General features: G+C 38.5%; 1 protein-coding gene across 11 annotated transcripts in view; it reads right to left on the bottom strand.

Annotated features, from left to right (window-relative positions):
- The window catches only part of LOC145984918 (muscleblind-like protein 1), a 718,465-nt gene that overhangs the window by 355,841 nt on the left and 343,329 nt on the right, over positions 1-19,295 (bottom strand). For 9 of the 11 annotated variants that reach the window (XR_014441375.1, XR_014441377.1, XR_014441376.1 and 6 more), the window contains exon 1: positions 726-849. The exons of 1 other annotated variant lie outside the window; for it this stretch is intronic. The gene's annotated coding sequence lies outside the window, so the exon portion shown is untranslated. Of the gene's footprint in view, positions 1-725; positions 850-19,295 lie in introns of those variants that run through there. One more of the 11 variants, XM_083118315.1, reaches the window with a different exon arrangement.

Raw genomic sequence — 19,295 nt, 5'->3', positions numbered from 1 at the left:
GAGAAATTTTTAAAACACACAAGGGTCCCGGGTTCGAGCCCCGATGGAGATATATATGACACTCTTTTTAGGATCCAACTTAAAGCTGTAGACCCACTCCCGATTAGCCTATCTGACTTAAACGAAGGCATCACTGAACACACGGGATAAGAGGGTATTGGCGCGCACTAAAACATCTTCACTGCAGATGAGGACAATTGCGTGAAGTCCCCCCCCCCCCCAAAAAAAAAATATATGGTCAAATACCAGCTAGGATTCCGAGTGTAAAGATCGAAAAACTTATCATCACCCATACAATTTCATGCAAGAACATGAAGAAGCGAGTTCCACAACTTTCCCTTCAAGGTTAATACACAAATGCGCTCGCTATGGATATTGCGTCGCATTACGTCATCACAGCGGTGGCTGCACGTGCTTGGCGCATTCCTTCTTGTACGAGAACACAAAACTTTACACTGGCTCGATATTCCATATGACAAGAGATGCGATATCTGGCAAGCGCTACTCTTTAACAACAACTCGCTACCGGAATCTAGTGTTTCACACTGCGGCACAATATGGCTGCTGCATAATCTAACATACGTATGAACCACACCACACATACGCCAACACTTTCGCACCCACCCTACGTAATCATACTCCAAGTGTTGCGAGCGAGACAGCTGCATTTGTGCGTAAACTAAACGCATCTCTTCCCTTGCTCGCTACGCACTCCTCGCACTAACCTGTTCAATGTGGAAACGCGGTAATAATGCGTGGATCCATCGGCCTAGCAGAGCAGGGTTTCACTTCACACCAACCACTAACTCACAGCTACTAACATCGAGCTTCTGCCTCCGCCGGACGCTGTTCCGCTTCGAGGAAGATCGGCAATCCTCGGCCGCGCTCGGCCTTCGCTTCATGCGTCACGCTACGACCATCGTGGAGAATTAATTTAGAACTGCGACAAGCCGTCTTCACTGCGCATTAGAAAAAAAAGAGATGAGGAAATACAATAACAAGATGATGCCACACTAAAAAAAGGATTACAGGAGCGGAAAAAAGAAGACAAAGAGAAAATAAAGATAGATTTAGTGGGTTGGGTTCTTCGGAGCATATATGATTGAAGGTTGGGTCAAATTCTTAATAGGTGACGCACAGGGTCAACTTCGTGACCCTTCTGACCCGTCCTGATCCGTCCCATCCTGCTCATGTCACGCTTTCCACAAGAATCGATTAACCTAAATTCTACGGACTAAGTTCCTCACGAACGTGAAATTTTAGCTCTGTTGCTACTGGTACAACATAAAAAGTTCTGCCACACTTTTCCCCATTTCGGGTGTCAGCATCGACCAGTGGCAAATTAACAACCATATCTTGCAGGGACGTAACCCTCATTTCGCAGGCGAGTTTCAGGCGTTTGGATGATTCTCATAATCAGACTGGTATAGTTGAAATCCTGATTCGAACGCTAGTTCGGTATCTTTGACACAGCTCGAGAGGAAGCCGATCGAACGCGTATCTGGTTTCGAGCCAGCACCTGTTTTTCTGAAAGCTCTGTTCTTACTTTTACTTGCAGTGTTTAGACATGCATTCATTCACGGCAACGCTTTACTCCCAAGGTCTCCACATTGTATGAAAAAAATAACACAACCTAGAAAAAACAACGCAACCGCAACCTCACGTTAAGAAATCTCTAAAGAAACTGAATTGGCATCATCTCATTTACTTCACGTGGACTTGACAGGAGTGATCAGTTCCTAAAACGGACGCCATTGGTGGGAAAGGTTTGAGGTGAGGATATACTGGACCACGCAGACGTGGCGGATGGTTCTTTACTCCTGTAACGGAGAGAACTGATTTTTCAGAACTTTCAGGTAAAGTGACGTTTTTCAGAACTATCCTTGAAGTAAAGTGGTCCTCCTAGGCAACCATTTATGTGATCTATCAAACTACACGCTCCCCTGAAGACGGAGGCAGATTCAGTCTCCGAAACGTAGGTAAATATCTTTAAAAAATAACAGCGGTTAAAAGTCCAAAAACTAGAATAAAAATTAAACGTTCACAACAGTTCTGATTTTTAGGACTTCGTAATTTAGCTACTCTCAGATTTTAGAAGAAAACTACAAACTTTTAGTCTCCGTTCGTAAGATGTCTGCGTCATTTTGGTACGTTACAAAGGCAAGGAAAAGTACAATCAAATGATCTCACTGGAAAAATTCAACATCCGTACAAGAGAATGGGTAGCGGCTGGTGGCAATATAAACAATGACTCAACCAGCATCACATGAGTCGTACTGTAGCTGAAACAGCAAGAGGAGCTTATTCACTCTCCACAATCAATCATTCCTGCTTCTTAATAAACCATCACGTGCTACAAACACCTGATAAATTATACAGCCTTGCCTCATATGAGATTAGTAAGACAGTGCTTCTGGAAGCCTAATTTCGTTATTTTGCTCCGTGGCCCTTGTCTGCTGCTCTAACACCATTTCTGGCAGGCCTTTGGAGCGCCTTGCTTAGACAAAACCTTTCCAAGAACAAGTATAATAGTATATATAGCGTTAGCACTGCCTCTTGGATAGACAAGACCTTCTCACAAGACAAAATCACGGGCTAGAATTTCACAAAACTGTTTTGGCACGGCATGCTCGCAACTATTTTTGATGATTTGTTATTTTATTTCAGTTAGTCTTAGCGATGGACTGCTCACAGCAGGGTGCTATGAACGCAGACGTCTCAGGTTCGAATACTGAATAAGGCATGTACCTTTCGTTGTGTTTTCAACCATGTCACGCCTTCATCATTCATCCTTATAAACCTAGAGAGATATAAAATAATACAAACTGTTGTTGTTCGAATTGGATTATTTTCCCAGCCGGATCCTTAGCACAAGTGCTGCTTCAGTGCCAATGTTAAAGGCAATTAAATATTGACAATAATACTCCAGTCAAAGATTTAGAAGAAAATACGCTCAGTTTTGGGATGTTACAATGTTTACAAAATGTTTGTTAAGTCTATAACAAGCATTCTTTTTTATTATTAACAATTCAGGCTGTACACATTATATAAATTTGTTTACACGCACTCTAATGCGACAAAACTTTCATTTTACAGACGATTATTCCTCTTTCACACAGGATGTTTGTATTTGAATTACTGTTCTTATGTCGCCTCTCTGCCACTTTTGGCTAATCGCGACGATGAAGAAGAGTGATGATTAGATTAAATAAATGAAGAGACACTCACAAAGAATACACATGTCCAGACCAGGATTCAAAGCCGCGAATTTCCGTGGCGAGATCCACTTGACATACTCGGCCACTGAGACCGCTACATACATAGGCCCTTACATTTTTATTATTAAAAAAAACAACACACACGTACATTAGTAAATAATTAATTACACTACGATCTAGTAATATTTTCCTTGCAGTTGGCGACTAGGCTTTGCAGTATATGCTGTAATTTTAGTATGAAAAGTACTGGGAATTAGTTAATTCACAGCAATGAACTTCTATCCTTTAATTGTAAATAGAAAAGAAGCAAAGAATCCACTTTGCATCGAGAAAACCAAAGGAAACGAGCTTCGAACTCCTTTCCAAGTTCGGCAGACACAGTCAGGTTTCACTACCCAAACGTGGATGCACTTTTCTTCATTCGAGCAGAAACGGAATGCAGTGAAAAAACTTAGGGAGTTCTGTAGCAGATGTCTCAATGTCGTCAAGAGAGAAAAGGAGTGAAGGTAAAACTAAAGAAAGTTTTTTAAAAAAAATACCAAGAGGAAGGGCCTGAGGGAAATGTAGCTAAGTACGTAGTATGAAACGAAACTGGCTCGCCCAGGATATCGACTCACTGTTGTGCACGGTTATACTTTATATGGAAATGGTACTTTCAGCTTCATAATCTCGGTTCAATATACTAATAAGGACTGGACTTACAATTTAAAGTAGCATACGAACGATTGTGAAATGTGATTTTGCAAGAACCGAACCCGAGTCCATTTGATTCACAAACTCGCGTTCATATTGTAGCATGTTGTAATATACAGAGTGGTTAAAAATTATTAACCACATTTCAAGGATGAATAAATAAAAAGAACAAGGTAATGTACGCACATTATTTTTTTTGTCTTTAATAGACTATGTTGAACAGTTTTATTTACAACACGTACAGTGGGATGCACAAGTACTGCTTAGCAAATTGTCCGCAACTATTTTCATTATTATTTATTTTTATTATTTTTTGCACCCCACATGTTTTGAAGGAATGAACTTTCACGAATGCAGGTGCAGAGATTGTCTGCAGCTTATTTCTTTTCAATTCTTGAAACTGTCGTTGTGTAAAACAAAGAATAAAAATGTTGATGGATAATTTGCTTGGTAATACTTATACATCCCACTGTACAACATCCCACCACTCTAAATAACCTATTCTATGGCCATTTTCATCCTTCGACACCCCCCCTTCGGATTTCTTACTTTGGGGGTTTGTCAAAGACAGAGTAGAGTGTACGCGACGAAAATTAGTGACATTTTTTAAATAAAAAGACGAATCAGTGAAGTCATTGGAGGAATAATTGCTCAAATCACCTGGATATTTTACGTGTCACACTTGGAGCTCATGTGGGAGTTATTTAAAGTAGTGGGATGTTGTACATGTTGCAAATAGATCTGTTCAAAGTAGTTTATTAAAGACAAAAATGTAAATGTGGGTACCTTGTTATTTTTTTTTACCCATCCTTGAAATATGTTCAATAATTTATAACCGCTCTATATATACAAATGTATGCGTATTGTATGTATATGTACAAATACAAGAACCCAAGTTTGTTCGTAGCATCATTCCTTGCACATTTTCACTATTAACAACTCATGTTTAATAGTATAATTAAGAACTTACTACTATGCGGCTTGAAATTAATTCAATATCAGACAGAGAAAAGTGAAAATTGCATTTCAATCCTATCCTAACACGTAGGCAACCAAATATCCTCAACGATTGGGCACGTCGTATAGCTATCCTTGAAGGATTTTGGTAACGGTACAGATAAAATAATTGTTCTCTCTTGGTTGCTTCATTCATATTATCTACTACTACCGTATTTAGTCAAAGGTACGAGTTTTCACAAAACTGGTTTCCAGGTCTCAAAGCAGTCTTTAAGTTCGTCGGTTGAAAACTGATATTTTGTTGGGGTTTTATCCGGTATGTATTTTCCAAAAGGCTCTCGACACCTAAAAACTTCAATCACCTCCCCAGTTTGAGATGCATTCCCTGAAAATAGCTTCATAGTATGTGTCATATATTCACAACAGTATCATTGTGTTTTTGGACTTGAGTGCCTGATCTTCGCATCATGCTCTCTTGCCCTGGAGATTAGGTCACTAACTTATAGGCTACTAACATAGTCAATTAACACTAATATAGTTAATAACGAAAAGCCTAAAATGTAAAATCCCCGTAATTTAACACCTCCATGACATTAACGAGCTAATTTCGGAATTCAGAAGAAGGATTATATCATCTTTTGTATTAAGAAAAACATAATTATGGGTTTTACCTTAAACCAGAATATATTAAAATTCTGTTGTAACCTTCACAAAAATAAAATAGTTAAAGTGTATGTCGACAACTGAAAGATTGTATTTTTACATTAGGTAAATTAATAAATATTTATTTATTTTCAAAACTGGAAAATATACGAATTCTCTGTTTTAACTTTCACCAAAACAGAAAAGTTATAGCATATATGGACATTTGCTTCAAGTGCTGAGTCACACAATTGTTTTCTTTTATTTAAGAGGATGAATTTTATATTCAGAAGAACTCTCAACCTAATAAGATACTTTTTGGGGCATATTTTATTCCATGACAACAGAAGGGCATCAAAAGACACTTTTCACACTTGAAACTTTACTGCCCCCTTCCTTTTATACATTTTAGGCACTACCAGGCAATTTTAGGCACAATATAATTTGCACAAAATGATTGTGGTTCCCTGAAATACGCTTCTGTAAAATTCAAACTCTACTTTTCACATTATGTAATAAATGGAACTTTGAAGAAAGACACCCTCCCCCTAAAAAAAATTGAAGGAAGCATAATGAGCTCTTCTTCTCGAGGTGGTCCAATTAGTTCCGGACATGAAGAAATGTAGCTGCAACAACCCCACGCCATCCTCTGGACTATAAACAAATAACAACAAAATAATATAATCCTTACACGCGTCGGCACACTCGCATACATGTAGTGAAGCTCCATATATAGAATTCCAAAGTGTCAGACGTAACGTACATCCTGGTTGGTGGTCTCCTCTTGACGGACAATGCTCAACTTTGTATGTACGGGATGCCTGAATCGTGAAGACCTTCTTCACGCACATTAGTGAACTTAGTGCTGGTAATTAACGGTTATAATGGGTGGGTGGATCACAAGGTAGACAATTCACCTTCATCATGTACAAGTCCCCTCCCCCGTCTCCGTTCACGACAAGGCTCCAACTCAGCAATATTTCCCTTGATGAGAAGAGTTCTTAACGGTTTTCAACATATTCGAACTGAATTCAAGGTATAAGAACAAGTAGTCAGTAGAAGGAGACAAGGTCGCACTGATGAATTTCCTAGCTAATTTCAAAGCAAATATTGGTTGATCGAATGATTTGGTTTCTTACTTCGCCTGGCTGTTACTTTTGGCTAATTGCGACGACGAGGATGATATGAGGAATTTGATGAAGGGGCACTCACAAAGAACACCCATGCCCAGGCCGGGATTCGAACCCGGGACTCTAAAGCAGATATTAGCTATTGCAAGTAGAGAAATAGGGTATACATAAAAAACAATTCGAAGGCAGAACCTTCTTTTACGAAATGAAAGAAATACGTGATCACAAGAGAATATACTCTTAATGACAGTTAAGAGTACAATAAATTCCAAAAAATCATGTTTTGTCCTGAGATAAACAAAACTGGACACTCCAAAGTCTAGTTCACCGTTAAATAATCCTACTAGGCCCCGGTGCGTTGTGAAACAAGTTTCATCCCGTCGAAGGATCAGCTTAGGTTAGGTTAACGGTAGCAGAGTGGTTACCGGGCAGCCCCTCTACGACGAACTTGTCTAAATTAACCTAAACTATGGGCCAGAAGGTAGTACAGTTCCCGCCACTGTGTGATCTGTCGTCTACGGGCAGTTGTTGCCAAATGTATGTTGGTGCAAACATGGTGACTGATGGTGCTATTGTGCGAATTTTTCGAAAGGGCGAAAAAATAAATGAATTATCGAGGGTCAATTCACTTCTGCCCGCCATTTGAAATATATGACTCCTCTGTATCGGTTCCTCTCCTCTCGGTGTTCAAATTCCCCTCACTAAGGGACGGCGAGCTCTGGCTGGCAGAAAGCAAAGCACGTGATGTCCCCAGCGCTACTGACAGTGGATGGAAGCAGTCACGTGATGGCTGCCAATGTATTCCAGCAGACGTCAGACCACCGAGTGGCGGAAGCGGTACCAGGATAAATCTACCGATGTCTTCAACTGGACCATCGACAGGTTGCAAATTGCCTGCATCGCATGGTGGTCAATTTCTTTAGCAGCCACAACTTAGGCAATCACAATTACAATACGAGGAAGGAAATAACAATTCAGTTTCACAAAGTGCGACTAACTGCACACCAAAAAGGACGACCTTACACAGGCATCCAGTTATGTACTAATTCGTAATTCGTTAACATATACTTGCAAAACTATCGAGAGAACCACGATCTTCACAAGGAAAGTGAAAAATTACTGTTGAAATATACATAAGAATTTTAGGAATTAAATAATTTTATGAATAAATTGAATCGTATAGATACATTAATGTATTTTTAAAATACTAGTGTATTATTGAACAAGCGACTACAGATAAAATTGGCTTTGTATGCTTTTACATTTATTTATATCAATGTTGTATAGTGGCCAATTTATGTATATATAGGAATATATTATGTGCGCTGTCAACATATAATCTGTAATGTACATGCACCAACGAATCTGAGGGATATTTTCGGTGTCAAAATATCTCAATAAATCTCACGGATTTCGCATTACGCGTATGACACTTTTTAATGTGCCAAAATGGCTTATAGGCTCTTTGAGAGAAACTAGGGCACAAAATGGTTGTTTCTGGTAATTTTTTCTGTCACTGAATACATACATAATAGTCATACTCCTAAAGATGGAAATAGGAATAACACAATACCACAAACACCAATATAATTCAGACTTCTCATAAACTTATCGACCGTTCCTCAATCACAACGCCGAAAACAAAAAAGGGGGGATTGGAACATACAATACAATAAATTAGTGTTAAACGTTCATTTTTTCCCTCGCAGTTGTTAAATTAATTAATAGATCACTAGCACAGGAACAAACAGCAAAAAACACCCACACAATTTCCATCCTATTTAATTTCAACTGCCGGATCCCATTATTAGAACATCACACCTACCCACGCAACACAATGCATTTTATTTACATGGTTTAAAACTTCTGCTCGCGCGATCCGGGCGCGAAGAAACCGGATATCTGTAATCGTAGCCGTTCATTTACATGCTGTCCATTCAACGCCAGGATTGGTGAATTTACATAGCGTCGCGCTAATCTCCACGTATTTCGGATTAGCCGTCGGCACCAACAAAGAGCCCCCACAAGCACAGCAGCGGTGCGGAATATGCCACGCACCTCATTACCTCTCGAAAATAAATTAACGGAACAACTAGGCCGTGTTTACATTATTTCATTTTCAGATCAAAAATAACAATTTGTCAAACATTACTCTATTGCCCAGCATTAGAGCTCGGCATTATCTACTTATATATGCTGATAATTCAGTTTAGATGCTCGTTCTGCGATCCGAATACACAGATGAATTCTAGTTCGGGGCTTTCGAATTGTTACTTTTTCACCTCCAAACATTTCACACAAATACAAATATATGGTCTGTATGTAATTATATCGACGATCAATGCAGGGATGAGCATAATTAGCTGGCGGTTTTAAAATATAAGAACTAAAACTAACGCACGTAAATGTAATAAATTCTACACTTCTTGGAGATTAATTCAAGAGACAGAAACAATCAATCTGTACTTATTGAAAGATTAATTCACATAACACAAACACATACACAATCTGATACTAACCAAAAATAATGTCTTTCATCTGGACCTCCCCCGCCCCCCTTTGGCCCAGTATTTCTTAAAAAAAAAGAACCTCAAAGATAGGGAAAATGCCAAAATGAGAACCGACTAGTAAATAAAAATATGCTTACCCGTCAGCCTTTTCGAAAAACCTGGGCACGGCACTGACTGACATGTAGAATAAAAATAGCCATACTTCCCGGTTACGACATCGCCCTACACATCATTTACACAAAAGTACAAACAATAATGCACATTTCGCCCATTGTATTCTTATCTTTCCATGAGTCACTGAGTCACTATTGCTTACAGTCCACATTTCCATGTTCGCCAGACAATGGTCGTCTACCAGTCCAAGAAAATGAAATAACATTGTAGCTACATAGGCACAGTTCGCACATACAAACAATAGCCTTCTCAAACACGAAGGCATATGGCTGCAGCAACACAAGCCTTCCATGTATTCCTATCCTGGACAAGATCAATCCAATCTATTGCATCCTTACCCATAACCTTTAGGTCCATCTCAACTTTATCCCTCCATATTCGTCTTAGCCTCTTACCATCAGGTTTCCCAGCAAGAATCCTGTAAACTCTTCTTTCCTCTTCCATTCGTGCCACATAGCCTGTCCACATAAGTCTTCTTGATTTAATTATTTTAATAATATTTGGTCAGGCAATTAAGGAATGAACAATTAGAAAAATCTAGAACATCCACCTAGAGATATTTCATCTACAGCACTGTGCTATAAATACAACGGCGTACTTCAGCTTCCAATTAATGATACCGGGTTTAAAAACAGAATGTGGCACACAAGAAGCAAATAAAGCGGTATTAAAAATCATACTTAATTTTCAGACATGAAAACATTAAAAATATCACCAAACATTAGTCAATGATAGCATATCAAGGGCACTCCAAACTCAAGCCGATCTGGACATTCTTCCACATGAGGTGATTTCCATCACATATGCAACAACACGCACGGGCTAACAGAAAGGGAAAGAGATCTTAACTCGAGAATTCAGAAACTCCTGCATGGTCTGTTGGTCATGCACGGAGTGTGTTTCACTTGCTGAGTATAGGCTAATTATTTTCCTAAAAATTTAATTGTTGGTTGTCTACGGTATTGTGCCTCTGCGCAGAAAACACTCGTAACATCAAGCCATCACAGCCAAGTGTACGGTCGTCAAACAGGAAATTCAGAGTTAATCCTCGTCTGTATAACATCCGTCTTTGACTTCAACCTTCCCCTCCGCTTTAATGAATGAAAGGTGCGAGATTCCAATGTCTTGCTCGAAACGGAGCCTACTGCCGCCTTATCTTGTTAGGACTACCTCTAGGTGTGTGTGTGTGTGTGTGCGTGCATACGCTACGCATACACACTTGACTATTAGGACTGTATCAAGACATGGGTCTCTTGAACGAGCCACTTCGAGAAAGAGTTAACAATAACATTTTGGTTGAATAAAAAAGTATTGGAATATTTCCATTTATTTCATTGTTATATCTCAGCCACGATACATATCTCTCTCCCCTTTCACAGCGCAGTTATTTTTGTTATTTTGACAAAGTCCGGTGCTGTCCTGTGCCCGCTTCGATATATACAGTGGACTCTTTAATTCGAACTCCAAAGGGACACGAAAAATATTAGAATTATCCAAAATTCGAATTAAGAAAAGCATGTATCATTAAAGATGATTTCAAGGGGAATAAACTTCTGTTCGAATTACTGAGTAATTCGAATTATCCAACTTCGAATTAAAAAGAGCCCATTGTATATTAGGTTTACTGTGGATCATCCCTTCAAGTGGAAATTGTTTAAGTGGGGATGATGTTTACTCGAGCCTTAGGGATAGTTGAATGGCTACTGTAACATGCCGACAATAGAAAGGTGGGGGATGGTTTACGTAATTTTTCTAGCAGGGCGAGGGGGTATAACATCCTACGCATCCCTCTCACTGTGATCACTGATTAAAAAGTAATACTCCATTCTCATCTTTATCGTACAGTTCTTGGCTCTCACCTTGTTATAAAAGTGTTCATTTTTAGGAAAGGATCACCTAGGCGTAGCTAATTCTATTTTCTCACCAAATATTTTGTGTATGGAAACACATTGGCATTTTTTACAACAGGTCCCTAGCACTTGCATTGTCAATATAAATTGACCAACAGATTATCGCCATCCTCATTCATGTCATCGTTATAACGTGCTGCGAAACTAGAGGCCCTTGGGTTTGAACCTCATCCATTTCATCAATGCATCTTTCATCCTATACTGTGTAACTAAAGTGGCAGAAAAGCGTAGACATTTTTTTAGAAACACACACAAACAACCGAAAGTGTGTCAACTGACACGAAAATGTCTCATTTTCTCAACTCCAAAGTGCATAAACTTCTAATGATGCACCAAAAGCGCATCCAAATACACACACAAATGCATCAAAGAGTACTTTTATCAGCAGCTGTTCATTAAGATGCATTATAATGCATCCATTTTTTTAAAAAAAATAGATAAATTGTACGTTTAACTGTGTCAACTGATTCACCAAAAAGTGCAACAATATTGATTCGATGCATTTGGAAGTGCAATATAACAAGGTTGCAGTCGGATATTCAAAGAGCCCTTGTCTTTCGGTTATACATGAGCCTTCTGCCCAGATTACTTGAAACAACACTTGCCTGTAGACGTTATGCTACAGTTCCTCTCTCTAAGACGACAATGCGTGGCGTGACAAGATAATGCTGTTCATATCTGTTTGAATTTTTTTATTGCAGCCCGTGAACACTTTTACAGCTAGTGATAGCGCCCCGGATGTTAATTATCCTACGAACCCAACCAATTAGAACCTTATATATACACGTTGTGTTACATAGAAGCACCTTACGTAATGGCAGGAGATAGTGCGAGTTCATGAGAATATTTTCTCTCCATATTTAGATTTCTGCTCGATAGAACTTGGAATTCTCCATTATCTAGTAAATATTTTGCCCAACTATTTCCATTCGTATTAATTCAAAGTATTTGGAGAATTTGCATTTCTGTGCAGTCATTTTCGGTTCTCAGTTTTCAAGTGTTATTTTCTTGTTTACAAAGTAATGAGTTCAGTATTTTTAAGTCTACACTAAAAATCTTTGAACGGTTGTCTTAATGGGCAGTTACAATTCAAGCCGCACGGTGGCTGCGTTGAGAAAATATTTTCGTAATTTTATCATTCGTTCATATACATTCCACAGTGCTTTCTCTGATAGTGTTATATTTGACCTAACATTTTATATTCTGTAATTTTGTTGTCATGGATTGTGAAGAACATGCAGTTTAAAGCTTCCATATTAATCTTAATCTTTAATACTTAATCGTCGCCAATTGCTAAATTAAACTACATTTTCTAAAATAGACACTTTATTTATAAAATAAACATTTCTTACAACTGTACAACATGTACACCATTAACTTCACAATCCATAACAACAAAGTCACAGAATATAAAATGTAAGGTCAAATCCGGCCTAGAACATTTAGCCATCTTTATACTCTTAACAAATATAAATACGAGAGAGACACAGAAAATAATACTAAAACACATACACACACTCACACATGTTATGCAGACCTATAGTACAGCATTGAGACATGTAAGAAATGAAATTCAGATTTAAGTTTGAATATTTTGTCATGCAGAGCGATAATTATTGTAACTTGCACTTGTGTGTACTATAAACATATCTTTATAATAACCGAATCAATAAAAATACATTCCTTAGGTTAACTTTGTAGCAGGTGTTAATACTTAGAAAAGAGATATGGTAAATTTTCGGCGACAGTTTCACTGTTAAAAGTTAACCGTATAATTTCCGCTGCCATCAACTACCGTAAAAGAAGAACACGACCGTTTTAAAAATATTAACACCATATTACATTGTTAACCGTAATAAATGTAATTGTAATTATCCACTTTGAAATATATATTTATGGTGCACACAACTGTAATTTATAATTATTTTCTATCTTTGTGCAAATAAAGTATTGAGATTTAAATCTGGAAGATTTTTCCTTATACGAGTATATATATCTTTGTATATCTCAAAGCAGTATCATGGGTGTATGTGTGTGAGTAGGAGTGTATGTCTGTATTTAATATTCAAAGCGGATAACAACGCCGTTTTTTCCTCTCATTCTAGCCACATCAAGATGGAACGACATGAATGAGCGTGAGCCCACGAAAGAAAACGATAGCATCCTGTTTTTGCAAATAAACACGGACACTGTTAAATTTTAACGGTGGAATATAGTAAATTTTACGGTAAATCGTAAGTGTGTGGATGGCAGCTGACGGTCATCGACCCTCGTTTCTGCAGTCAAATTTATACAGTGTAATAATGACAGTGAAAGCTAAAATAATTATAGGTAACGACATTTTCAGTAGAAGCTTTTGTTTCATAGTAACATAAGAGATTAGAAAAGCATTAAGAGGTTTAATCTAATAAAGTGGCTGAAGGTTTTAGAATACAGAAAATATTCAAACGTAAAATAAACTTCCAACATCATCATGATATCTTGCTTCTTGGTTGTTCATAAGGATACCAAAGGCTAATATGTGTCCCAGATACGGGACGCAAGGGTTTTTATTTATGTAAATGAAAAAGGCAGTGGAAGCAATGACAATGCGGTAAATATTGCAGGGAAGGAGGGGGTGGAATTACCTCCATAAGAAGAGCCCGGTTAGAAAGGAGGAAATGGTATTAAAACGCTGCAGCCTTTTCTGATCTTTCTCTCTCTCCTGTTGGAACTTTTGTATATAGTCTCCGTGCTCTCGGGATTAGATTCCCCGTGTTGTTTTTTGGAGGAGCAGAGAGGCTGTTTGCCACAGCCGGATCTGCACGATTGCCAATCCCAATGCCATGGCATCTTATTAAATGAAGGCCGCGCTTGTAATATTGCCCGGTTCTTTCCTGCTCCGTGCCAATACTCGGTGGAAATATAGCCGGGGACTCAGCTTCGTTTCCCACACTAATAGTATCCCTAGGGAACATCTGTATGGCGGATCGGGAGGGGGAGAAACAAGGAAGCAGATATGAGGCTAGATGAAAGTGTGGGGCCAGGTATGGCGTCACTCTTAAGTTGAAATTTCCCCCTCGCTTGGTCGATACACTTGGATTTTTGTCGATTCGTAGGCTGTGCAAGATGGAGTGTAATTTGATAGGTTTTTTCTTCTCGGCCTTGCAGTTTCCAATATTCTACGTTTATTGATTGAAATCTTTTCGTGATATGGCCTCGAAGTGGTAAGTACTGGTACACGTGCGAAGTACCCTTCTACACTGCTAGCGGTTACCGTAAAATTTACAATATTCTGCCGTTAAAATTTAACAGTCAACCTGTTAATTTTTTAAAAAAGGAACGCAACCGTTTTTATCTAAATTTTAACATTTTTTCATGCACGATGATCGATAAAGAATGATTATAAATTATAGTTGCGTGAATCATAAATGTATTTTAAAAACTGAATCTGTAACATTGTATTAATTAGAGTAACCATGTTACAGCCGTTTACACTTTAAAAACGGCCATAGCAATTGTACGGTACATTAAAAAAACTTGAGTCGAGAAATACGGTTTAAGGCCGTCAATTTCGACTGCCATCTAACTACCGGAAAGAATGACCATGACCGTTTTTCAAATTTTAACGGCCATTACAAAGTTACCTTATTCATGGAATGTCAATTATTCCATTTTTAAAATATATTTATGATGAATGCAACTTTCATTTATAGTCGTTACCAATCTCTTGTATGATAAAATATTCAAATTTAATTTTTTAAAAAAATGGTTGTGTCTCGTTTTTGTGAATTAACAAGCAGTCTTTTAAATGTTAACGGTAAAATATTGTATATTTTACGGTCACATCTAACAGTGTAGTTGGATGGCAGCTGAAATTAACGGTTTTACACCGTCAATACTGTAGTAAACCCTTTACAGAGTGGAGGTGGTTCTTAGTTTGCAAGGAAGTGATACTGTAAAATATGTATACTGTAAAGTCTTTCAGGCTTTGTTGTAAATAAAAATATAATTGTAAGTTCAGTTGAAGCATTATGATCTTATTCAGCACCATGTATTGCTTCTACACTGTTAGAAGTTACCGTAAAATTCAATATTCTACAGTTAAAAATTTAACAGCCTGCTTGATAATTTGTAAAAACTGTACATACGGTGTTTAATTTCAATTCGAATATTTTATCATGCATAAAAATAAATAATAATTATAAATTACAGTTCCTTAAAACTGAAACATTCAAATGACATTAATTAGAGCAATTAAGTCATGGCCGTTACTACTTTAAAAACGGTCACGATCATTTTTATAACGGTAGTTGGATGGCAGCGAAAATTGACGGTCTTTCAACTTTTTACAGTGATATCTACAAGCACAGGCTGTGCTACATTTAAAGGAGTATATGTTTTCAAAATAATTAAAACATATCATCTTACATGTATTCACAGTACACTTACCATGACTCGAACAGAGTTCTGATCTGTAATAGTGATCTACGAACAGGCAAAGTCTCATGCTGGTATACCTGTACTACCCCATACAGTTCAAGTATGGTGTTATGGCTATACTAATGCGGAAGAAGTGTTGTCCACCATGAAGATTTGGGTGGCAGGACAACTGTGTACAGAGACAAATTTTCATCATTGTCGCCCATCTGCACAGATATTTTTACTCGCATTTGCGCATGAGCAGGAAATTTCAATCAAGTAATTGCAGCTTCTCTCCCAAATTTACGGCTCCAAAAAGTGACGTTTCTGGGATCGAACCAGAAAGCAGAGTAATGGAGATTTTCGTCTGGCGACACAGTGAGCAAACGAGTGAAGATAAAAACTGGATTATCCAATTAAGGAGAAAACAGGTCAGCCAGTTTTAATTGGAAGTAATTGTCGCCATTTGTCTGGAGAGTGCTTGTTTATATGCTACCATAACATCCTCTGGATGAGTCTCAAGGCTCCAGAAAGAGGATTTTAGGGGAGCCAAGAGACTTGCTGAGGAGCCAAGGAAAGTAGAGTAAAAATCCGGACTTGGATAGTTCTTTGGAAGATCATTCATTCCAAGATGGTGATACAAAGAAGGCGACTAACTCTTGATCATACCAACATGGCGTCACCCTCTTTAACGGTGAAAACAAGCTCCCCGGTGATACCAAATTGGTGAATGCCACTCTCCTCTATGGTGTAAACTAACACCCTGTTGATACCAAGATGGCACCACATTTTTATGGTGTAAACTAACACCTAGGCAATTTCAATATGGCGCTCTTTTATGGTGTAAACTAACACCCAGGAAATTCCAATATGGCGCCACTATCTTTGATGGTGTAAACTAACATCCTGGCGATTCTAAGATGGCGCCACTCTCTTTTATGGTTTAAACTGCCACTCTCTTTTATGGTGTAAACTATCCCAGGCAATTCTAATATGGCGCCACTATCTTTGATGGTGTAAACTAACATCCTGGTAATACCAAGATTACACCACTCTTTACTGTGGTGTAAATTAAACACGCAGGCAATTCCAATATGGCGCCCCTATCTTTGATGGTGTAAACTAACATCCTGGCGATTCTAAGATGGCGCAACTCTCTTTTATGGTGTAAACTAACACCCAGGCAATTCCAATATGGCGCCACTATCTTTGATGGTGTAAACTAACATCCTGGTAATACCAAGATGGCATCACTCTTTTTTATGATGTAAACTAACACCTAGGCAATTCCAATATCGCGCCACTATCTTTGATGGTGTATCTTTGATGGTGTAAACTAACACCCTGTTGATACCAAGATTGCGGCATTCTCTTTTATCTTGTACACAAATCTCTAGTGACATCAAGCTGGTGAGTGTCACTCTCTTTTATGGCGTAAATCACTGTGCGAATTAGCTTTCTGCATTGGGAGGGATGCCACTCAGTGGCGTATTTGTATTTTCACTTCGGAGGGTAGATTTTGTACATGTTAGCAGCCAGTAAAACAAAAACTAAGCGGGATAAAAACATCCCTGGCAGGGATAATATTCTTTGTGGGGGGAAAACCCCGTCACCCCACCTCCGTTAATTCTTCGCACACTGGTGTAAACTAACACACTGGTGTTATCAAGGTGGTGTCACTCTCTTTTACGGTGTAAACAAATTCCTAGTGATACCAAGCTCGTGAGTGCCACTCTCTTCTAACACCTTACGATACCAAAATACCGCTCTCTTTTACGGCATAACTTTCCCTGAAGATGGTACTGACTTGTGATATTATGAAATAAGTGCAGAAATAGTTGACATAGTACTGTATTTGGCCATCTCTCGGCTCACCAGTTGGTTGGTCATCCTGAAATTTGTTTCTAGATACACACCTGACTGACTGGAAAAAATGCAAGAATTGCATATAATGCAATAAAGCAAGCAATTTTGATAGTAATTTCTTCAATAGTTAGAAGAGGGTGCTTGAGGCAATCTGAAAGCCTCACTTCTGGTAACCATGTTTCGATTCACGTTATCTGTCTTGCTTTTCCAAAACGTTCTTCTCCAGACGACACGCACAATAATAACACAAACGTTTCACACCTAAAAGGAAAAAGATTTCTCCCATTTTTGCCACTTCTTCAATCGAAGCGGTTTTTTCCGCCCTCAAAAGGTCTTCCTCTTCACTTCCCACCCCTCTGCGACCCCGCGTCTCTTTCCAACGAACCGTGACGTCGTCCTTCCTCAACCACGCCCGCCAGCGCCACCTTCCGACGCGTTTAATTCCATATCAAACTCGCTGCCTCCAGGAGGGAAAAAAAGTACTCCTTGAAAATGGAAGGGTTTTATTCGCTCAAGATCAAAGCAAAAGCTATTGATCGCGCAAATTTTCCTCGCCGGTAACCGAAAGAATAGCCGGGACGGGGGCTTCTCCAGTCGGGACCTCCCCACCCTCCTCCTATCCCGAGTCGAAAAAGAAAGGAAAATAAAATAACCAGAAAGACGGGGAGGCAATTGTGGAGTAATTAACTATGCAGATTCTATTTCCTTCAGGAGTTCTCGACGGATTTGCGAGGAGTGAGGAACTTTTCTCCAATACAATTATATTCTCTATACAAGGAGATGGAGGGGTTGAAAAGCGGGCTCAGCAACAATCTGCGCACCCTCCCGCCCCCTTTAGTCTGTTTCTGAGAGGCAAATACCAAAGAGTGGCGTTCCTTGCTCGGGATGAAATTATTCCCTCTTAAAAGGACTCCTCTGCCCCCGTTTCCCCCTTGTCTCTCCGGCAAGTCAAAAAGTTTATTTCACTTTAAGAGTCGACTAATCCGGGTTCACTTCGTATAAATCACGACTGGAATGAATACGCAAGAAATCCACTACTTCCCCAGGGCATTGAGTTTTCATTAGTGTGACTTAGAATTATCGTGTGTGTTTATCTGCATGAACTTGTTCTTGTTCTATTTTTATTTTTTTCTGCTTACTCAAAAACATGTAATTTCATTAGTTTTACCGTATTTGCCAGGAAATAAGCCGCACTTTTATACTGTGAAAAGTTAAGGTGCGGCTTATAGTCGAACCTTGGCTTTTACGACATTCCGTCATATCGTATGCTGTTTGAAAATGGTGCCTATTTGTCATTTTTAAACAATGCAACACTACACCCAATGGAAATGTTTAAAGCCCTCAGGAATATATATTGACGGAAATACAATAATACAAATAGTATTATTTGCAGACGACCAGATACTGATTGCAGCAAGTGAAGATGATCTACAAAGGTCTGTTTTCAAACTTCAATCAATTCTTACAAATTATAACATGAAAATTTCAGAGGATAAAACAAAGTCAATGGCAATATCTGGTAAAAAAAAACAACAAAAAAAAACTTCCTAAACGTCTAAAGTGAAAATAGTGATAAATGATAAAATAATTAAACAGGTAACAAACTTTGTACATTTTGGAAGCCATATTTCACAGTTTGAGCACCAAAAAGATGTTGGAATTTTGAAAATAAATTTTGGAAAACAAACGAGGAAAAAAATTGAAATCAGATACCATAATTTCAAAACTGGCTGGTCTATATGGTAGGGAATGTTGGACTCTTTGTCAACATGATAAAACTAGAATCAATTGTTC

Source organism: Lepisma saccharinum, chromosome 3, assembly GCF_977018435.1.
Source record: "Lepisma saccharinum chromosome 3, izLepSacc3.1, whole genome shotgun sequence".
NCBI lineage: Eukaryota > Metazoa > Arthropoda > Insecta > Zygentoma > Lepismatidae > Lepisma > Lepisma saccharinum.
Note: the sequence above shows the minus strand (reverse complement) of the source record. Positions and strands in the feature narration are given on the sequence as shown.